General features: G+C 29.1%; 1 protein-coding gene across 2 annotated transcripts in view; it reads right to left on the minus strand.

The window, feature by feature from the left end:
* LOC129957665 (uncharacterized) overlaps nt 1–7913 on the minus strand; it is a 44919-nt gene extending 37006 nt beyond the window's left edge. The window contains exon 1 of one of the 2 annotated variants that reach the window (XM_056070113.1): nt 7640–7913. The gene's annotated coding sequence lies outside the window, so the exon portion shown is untranslated. Of the gene's footprint in view, nt 1–7505 lie in introns of both variants that reach the window. The other variant, XM_056070112.1, reaches the window with a different exon arrangement.
* Nucleotides 7914–8489: the final 576 nt, after the last annotated feature.

An 8489-nucleotide genomic window follows, 5' to 3' on the forward strand; every position in this document is an offset into this window, starting at 1 on the left:
TATTTTTCCAAAGATGCTAGTTGAATTTCTGTAAAATTCTTTAATCTAGATGCAATTAACTTTTAAACATATTTTTAATTATATTTCAAAACAATATTTTCATTGTTGTTATTGAAACTTAAAACTTTTTTTCTGTTTTCATCAAATAATTGATCGCTGATATTCTTTTATTGTTAAAAGCTAAGGAATAATTCTGCTTAGTATATATGTATTTTACCGGCGTAATAAAAAAAAAAAGCAAAGTTACAATACAATTAAATTAAAAAAAATAGATGATCAGACATTACAGCTGGGATTTCATGGGATTGATATCCATTAAAAAAGTTATTGAAAGCAATAAACAGATCCTATGTAAGACAGTTGAATTAACGTGGCTTTAATATCTGACCATTTGACGGAATCATGATCGTGGAATTACGTTTAAGCAGTCTAAATGAAACGAAACATAGCTTTTATCTTCGGAGACCGAGTAGCTCAACAAAGGCGACTAGTATTTAAATATAAATATGAGAACTAACTATAGAACACTAAAAAAATGAGAGCACGAAGTTCACGAACAAATGTTGCCAAATACAACTGCATAAGAAAATACTTAAATACATGAAGGAATGGAAATTGATTTTATTGATTTGGAAGCAAAACCATTAACACCAAGTTATAAAAATGCAAAAAAAGAAATTAAAAAAATCAATATGGGCAAAATCAAGATAACACTGGGGAAATTTAATAGGATTTAAAATTTTACATATACATATACATGCAAATATTTAAATTAAAAAATATATATAGAAAGAAAATGAAATCTACGATCGTAAATTTCAAGTTATCATGTGAGAACATTATTATTTTTTAAGTCATTATTTGTCTTACTTAATTTAAGTCATTAACCAGTTTAAACCGGTTTGAAACAATCACGAGACTTCTCTCTCAGTCTCTCTCTCTCTATCTATCTATATACATAATTAAACTTTCATTTTCAATTTTTCTAGCTGGCAAACAAAGTTTTGAAGTTCGACCGATTTTGAAATGGGAGGAAAAAAAAATCGTTTTTTAAAATATCGACGCATGCGTAATATGATAGTCTCGTGATTGTTTCAAACCAGTTTAAACTGGTTAATGACTTAAATTAATTAAGACAATTTGTAAGAATTCAAAGAATGAATAATTTGGAAATCAAGTTGTAACTTTAGTTGGCGATAAATCGCCAAATGTGACAACCTTCTGCATTATTTTCTAATAAACCTAAAAGCGAAAAATGGATGCCTCAAAAGCGATAAATCTCCAATTTGTTACCTACGTACTTTGAGGCTCCAAAACCCCTCAAACCAAAACAACATCATGTTCTCACATGATCAAAAAAGAGAAAGAAAAATATCTGCAAATCATCAGCCTTTTTGGTATTCGGGGCTCACAAGTAAACAAAATAGGTGATGTAGTTCTAAAAATACATTTTGTCGAACTGAGGCAGATCGGAAACGTTGAGAGTCATCATAATTTTAAGGTTGTGCATTTTTAAGATTACAATAGTTTGCCTTTGCAGGTTCTTAATTAAAAATTTTAAGGTTGTGCATTTTTAAGATTACAATAGTTTGCCTTTGCAGGTTTTTAATCAAAATTTTAAGGTTGTGCATTTTTAAGATTACAATAGTTTGCCTTTGCAGGTTTTTATACAAGAAGCTGATAATCTATATATGACGCTTCTATTAATGGTGAATTACAACTATATAAATTTCGCAATGAATTATGACATTCATTAAAAATTCACAAAGAAAGAGTTAAAATATGACTCCAAAACTATAAATTTATATAAACCAATTCTTTTTTATATATTTGCAAATCATTTCTTTTTTTACATTTCATTCGCATTGGGTTTTTTTTATCTATATTATTTTATCTATCTTTTTATCGATATTTAAAAATTTATACTTTTCTGTTATTTTGAGTTATACTTATTCTTTATTTTTATTTACTTATTATTGTAAATTTATTTTAGTATATGGTATTATTTTCTTAATATTTAATTATTTATTTATTTATTTTATATATTTATATTTATTTATCTTTACTGTTATACTAGATAATCTCCAATAGAATAGATCTCAGCTATTTCACCTGAGAAATTGAATATATTTAATTTCAGTTAAATATTTAAGATATAATTTCGTATCGATATTTCCATTAATTGAAGTTGTGTTGCTTTAACTATCTTACATATGTTCTGTTTATTATGTATACTATTAGAGACCAATCCCATGACATCGTAACACCGTCAAAAACATAAATTCGTGCCAAAAGCAGCATAGATATGAAACTGGATCCTTCGCTAGCTTTCAACAATGGAAGAAAATCACGTGATTTAATACTGGATGTAACAATAAAAAACTGTTTGAATTGCAGGGCAATAATGCAGTTGTTTCCGGCGTCCTGGCCTAGGGGTATCGCCTTTTCCCCACGATCTAGACGTCCCGGGTTCGAGTCCTGGTTCGGGCTTGGTTGTTCTCTACCCTGTGTTCTATCTGTGAGGTGTATGAATGAGTCCCCATGTGAAAAGGGGTTGTCCAGGCGAGTGTATACGTGTTTTTTCTTCTTCATATGAGCTAGAAATCAGACTTCTGCCTTCGGGTGTTCAGGGGTCTTTACCCTCAGAAGCTACTGTGCAAAAACTTGGCTTAAATAGCCACACGACAACAACAACAAAAAAATGCAGTTGTCGAATATTATGGAAAAAAAATATTTCTTAAAAATTGCCAGAATTCAGAAAATTTAATCAATACGACTGTTGACCCTCCAGGTGTATATCCCGCGATTTCCGTGGGTTGGCAATCAGTCCATTTTCTGTTGCATCCCCCGTTTTTTGCAGTTTAGAGTGTTTATTTTTACGATTACAGATTTTTATTATATTATAATACTATCATGTAACACATAGTATCATATCACTTTCTTTGACAAATATTTGAACTTATTTGCAAACATCGCATACAAATAGTGATTTTAAAAAATTACGCAGTCAGAGGGTTAAATTGGTATCATTAAAAAGACAATATTTTAAATTTTGAAATAGATTTTTTTTTCATTCCGTTCCAAATTTATCGTGAAAAAACGTCAAAATTCTGCTTATTAATTAATTAAAATTTCATAAAGATCACTACGAGGTACAATTTTCCGCCCTTCAAGGCATGTATATACTAAATTTCATAGCTTTAGATCAAGTTTTGTGGTATGAAAATCGTCCAGAGGCACATACTCGCATTCATCTTTATTATCATTAGATTCATTGTTGTCATTATTTATTCAATATTATTACTTTTGTTATTATCATTTTAATAACCATTAAGTAATTTTAATAACCCTATAGTAATAAACCATTTTAATGAAAAATAATGTGAAAGGCCTCACAGACGATGCAATTATGTTTAAAATATAAAGAACTAAACGAATAAGAAAGGACCAACAGTCCATAGTTAGTCGGTGAGAGTTTGATGACATTGGGGCCTCTTGTACACATTTCCTTTCCAAATTGGCCCCAAATCATGTTTGAATTCAAAGGATAGAGTCATTTTATGATATTCAAAATCAGAATGTTAAAAAAATAGGAAATGTCTAGATAAAAATATTTGAAAATGGAATAGAGGAGTTCTACATTACTTAGAATATGAAGACAATAATCAAGCAATTGTAAAACGTCATCATTACAAGAAAAATTTTTCAATAACAAAATGTAGTCAATAGTTTTAATTTCATCAACATCACAAATACGTGGTAAAGGTCGATATAAATATAATACAACGTAATACTTTTCAATATTGTGGTATCTTCTTTCTCTTAAATCAAGATATGTAATGAATTAAAAATTAATGGATTCCATTTAAGTAATATGACCAGAAATGTTAACATGAATTAATTTCATTATATAGGGTATCCACTGTAATCCTGTCCCAATATTTAATTTCTGAGCCATTAGACAAAGGTATATACGGGTGGTTATTAAAATAATGGAAGCACCTGTGAATAAAAATGACATTTTTGAATGCGCTTCGTAAGCATTAAAATATAATAATAGTCACCAGTTTCGTTTTATAAATAGCAATGTATATATTTTGGTAGTATGTTTTATCTTTATTAAAGTTGTGTAATTCTTGAATTTTTTTTTCAAAAGCGTAAACTATTGGACCTATCAGGTTTTCAAAGAAGCCAAATTGTAGGAGCCTGTCTAGGTGGAGCAAGTGCGATTGAAACATCCCAACTTTTAGGCGCTACTAGAGGTATAGTATCTGAAATCATGACCGCATACACACAACGAGGCAATACAAGCTCGGCAAAGCAAAATAGTGGGCGGAAAGAGAAGCTAAGTGAAAGAGACCGACCGGTATTGAAGCGGATTACAATGTCTAAAAAGCGAACAAATGCATCAAAAGTGACCGTAGAGCTGGCTCAATACCCATCTGGAATCTAAAGTGCCAGTGATTACAGGGACCTCAGAGATCAATATCCATTTGGATTCTCTAGTGTCAGTGATTACTGTTAGAAGGCTCCTTCATAAACAGCGCATATTTTGCAGAGCAGCAATTCTTAAGCCACTTGTCATAGATGTTAATGATAAACGTCGTCTACAGAGATGTCACACTCATAAAACCAGATCGACTGAAACGTGGAAGAAAGTAATATGGTCAGACGAATCGTGTTTTACACTTTTCCACACTTGCACAGACGTATGATCGTGATTGTCTCCTTCCAGCTCTCAAGCTGGAAGTGGATCTGTCATGATATGGGCAACCATGCCGTGGTTTTCTGCTGGACCAATCGTAACCCTGAGAGGATGGATCAGTGGGGAGAAATGTAGAGAACTTTTAGCTGACCAAGTCCTTCCTATGATGCAAATTTTGTTTCCTGAAAGAGATGGGACTTTCCAGGGGGATAACGCACCTATTCATGCAGCAATACTTGTCAAATGTCATTGTTTGTCGTGTTCATGATTTGATGAACACGAGGATAAAGTTAAACATCTGCCTTGGCCCGTGGAGTCACCAGACCTCAATATAATTGAGCCATTATGTTATATTTTAAAGCTTTCGATATCTTCCACCGGAATCTCTCCCAGAACTTTCACACTAACTCCAGGAAGAATGGTACAATATTCTTTTAAACACTATTCAATACTTGTATGAATTGATTCCTAGGCGAATATAAGCTGTAGTACATGCCAAAGGCAAAAAGGTTCTTTATAAATCTAAGGTGTTTCCATTATTTTGATAACCACCTGTACCTTTAATTGCAAAAAAATATATATATATTTTAAACGGCATAAAGAATTATATTTCATGTTGTTTCTGTCAATAAGTGTACTACAGAAAAGACTATGAAGTCTAAATTTTTATATAGTTTCTCAATCATATCAAATGTATTTAATAAAATATTTTTGACACTCTAATGCTATAAACAAGATAAATTCCTTACTTTTTCAAATAAACCGATCGAACTTTAAAGTTCGAATATTAATATTTAAGGCTATTTTTTGACCATTTCAATGATCTCCTTGAAGAAAATTGGTCGATAAATGATGGGGGTTTCCTCACAATAACTATTGATTGGTTTAAAATAATGAAATTGAAAATGTCATAACTCAGCCAGTTTCTGATAGCAAAAGTGTGGGAATTTTTGTGAGTAAAAGTTAATAGGAAAAAGGTAATGTATAAAAGTTTAGATTTCATACTTTTTTTACCATTATATTTATTGAGTTAAACATTAATTACAATTTTTTACATCATTTAAAACATTATTTTTTAACTGTAAGTATATAATTATCTCCCAAGCTTTAGAAATTAGCTGTAGTTATGCAAATAGAATGTCTACTCTGTATATTCACGGACAGAAAGAATTCGATATTATCACTCAAATAATACGCATGAAGGACAGATTAAAAAGATAAAGTCGGCGATTCCACTTTTTAAGTCCATGATTCGTTATGTGAATGAGTTGTAGTAGTGATATCTAGTGTCTGGCTGTTGAAATTTTAGTTTTCATATTCTCACTCTAATAACAATAAATATAAACTTATCCTGCTTTTGTCAGCTAAAATTAAAATATTATCATCGATACTTGCTCAAATTGAGGCACACGAACACTTTAATTTAACTACAAGCTGCCCGTTTCATAACACACTTATCAACAGAATAAATGAGAGTCAATAGACGCTTATTATTTATTAAGAAAGTTCTCGAATTATGTGGAATAGAGGAGAAAAATCCAATAAACAATTACCAACGCTATTGTAGCAAGTCTCAATACACCTGAAAAAATAGTAGCCATATTCAAAACAGCTTATGAATTTAATAATACCCGTATCCTTACATACAGAATATATTTTTTTGTTGCCTTAAAGATAAAATTTACATTTTTGAAATAAAACTTTAAATTCCTTATAATAAGTATGCAAATAAAGGGGAAAATAAAATGTGATATTATAAATCGTAATTTATTTTAGTTTAACGTTTTAGAAAATGACATTTTATATTTTACCGCAAGAGAGTGTTCTTTTATAGTTCAGAGAAGTAAGTGTAAATTCTTTTTTAATAAAGAAAACAACAAACAATTTAATTATTAGATAGATTTATATGTCATATGGAGGTAGATATTAGGAAAAAATTCGCACAGATATTTTTTAACTAAATGAATATATTTTGAGCTGAAATATTTTATGAAAAACCGAAGACAGAATAAAGTTTTATATCTACTCTTTTGCGTCAATTAATTAATTAATTTAATTATAATCAAAATTAAGAACTGATGACAACGAAGCATTGCAATGAAATATTTTTTAATTCAAAACACAAATGAAAATCAATTTGAAAACCCGGTTTTTTTCTATATCTTAATTAAATTTTTAATTTTTGCATGTATCCATTGAAAAGTTATATAATACAAAATTCAATTTTACTTAAAAAATCCAAAGGATAAACTAATCAACTTTTTTATAAATTAGATTCAACTATAAGATATTAAAATATGTCAGTTTTAGCTTTAATTATTTTAAATATTTTTATGCAAACGTTATTTTTCAATATATTTGTGCCAATTAATTCTGAAATAAGAGTTTTTGCTTCGTTAAATGTCTTTCAAAGTAGATATAATTTTGATTTTTATATACTTAGATATGAAATATAATGAACATTTTCAAATTCAGACTCGCAAGTTAATTAGAGTTCACAAATTAATAATTATTAAATTTAATGAATATCCTTTAAAGACTTTTGGGAGTCATTACCTCATAAAAATTTGCATCAAATATGTGATTTTTTAAAAATATTGAGCATGTATGAAAAAAAAACACATTATACTTTTTATGACACAACTTTATATAATTCGATAACTTATATGAGTATTTAAAAATTGGTTTTAAATCTATTTTTTTCATATATTTTATCATATATTATTAAAATTTTATTAATTACTTGATATTAATAGAATCTTAAAAAAAAGATATGACAAATACTTCATAGAACACTTACCAATAATTATTTCATTAGTATTGCCACTCATACTGATGAAAAGAGACCTTACATCAGTTGAGTCTGTTATCCATTTATAAAATATCACAGCTTATATCCTTTTTGAGCTATAAATTAAAAGATGGAATATTTACTTTTCAATTACAGCTTACGGACGAAAATATCCATTTGACGTCATTTGATTTCACAAAAGGTTATGAAGTTGAAGTTATTCACATAAACAATAAATCGTCTGCTAATTTTTCCTCAAAATTTCGCCTTCAAAATATATTTTTACACGAGAATTTCTAATCAAAAATCATTCCAGGTGATTCTCTAGAATAAAATCTGTACGTGAAAATGTGAAGTACTTGACTGATTAAAGGCTGTGAACCTATTATTATTTTTTTTTCTTTTTGGCCCAACTTTCTTCTGTTTGATCTGAGGTAAAGTGTTTATTTATCAGTCAAAGATAGATTTGGCCGTCACGGTATCTTTGTTCACACTATTTCTTCCCAATGATTAGATCTAGAGCAGAAGTCAAAAGATAACGCCATTTTGAAATTTCGATTGTTTCGAATTGAAGTGTAATTTACTGTTACAGAAAACAAGCGACATTTTGAGCTGCGTTTTTAAGAAGTTTTCACAAGATAACCGTTTTCAGCTGGGTAAAGGCATGGATACCAAATGTAAATAAAAATAATTAAATTGTTTGTTATTTGAATATCGACAGTTAGTGATAAAATTCCGGTTGAAACCCGAATGATTCGGAACCGAAGTATCGTTGTTATTATAAAAAATAAGATACATAGAAAAATCAAATAATTGTAAACAAACTTCCATAATTCAGTGATATATTTTTCAAATCGCACGTGCATAAAGGTGTAAAAACATTACTCAAAATAAATATTATTAAGAATTATTATTTAATAATTGAAAAAAAAGTGTAATTCTATTTGATATGTACACACTTGAAACTTCGAAAATCGTTCAAAATATCGAATA

The sequence above is a fragment of the Argiope bruennichi genome, chromosome 11 (assembly GCF_947563725.1).
Source record: "Argiope bruennichi chromosome 11, qqArgBrue1.1, whole genome shotgun sequence".
Taxonomy (NCBI): Eukaryota; Metazoa; Arthropoda; class Arachnida; order Araneae; family Araneidae; genus Argiope; species Argiope bruennichi.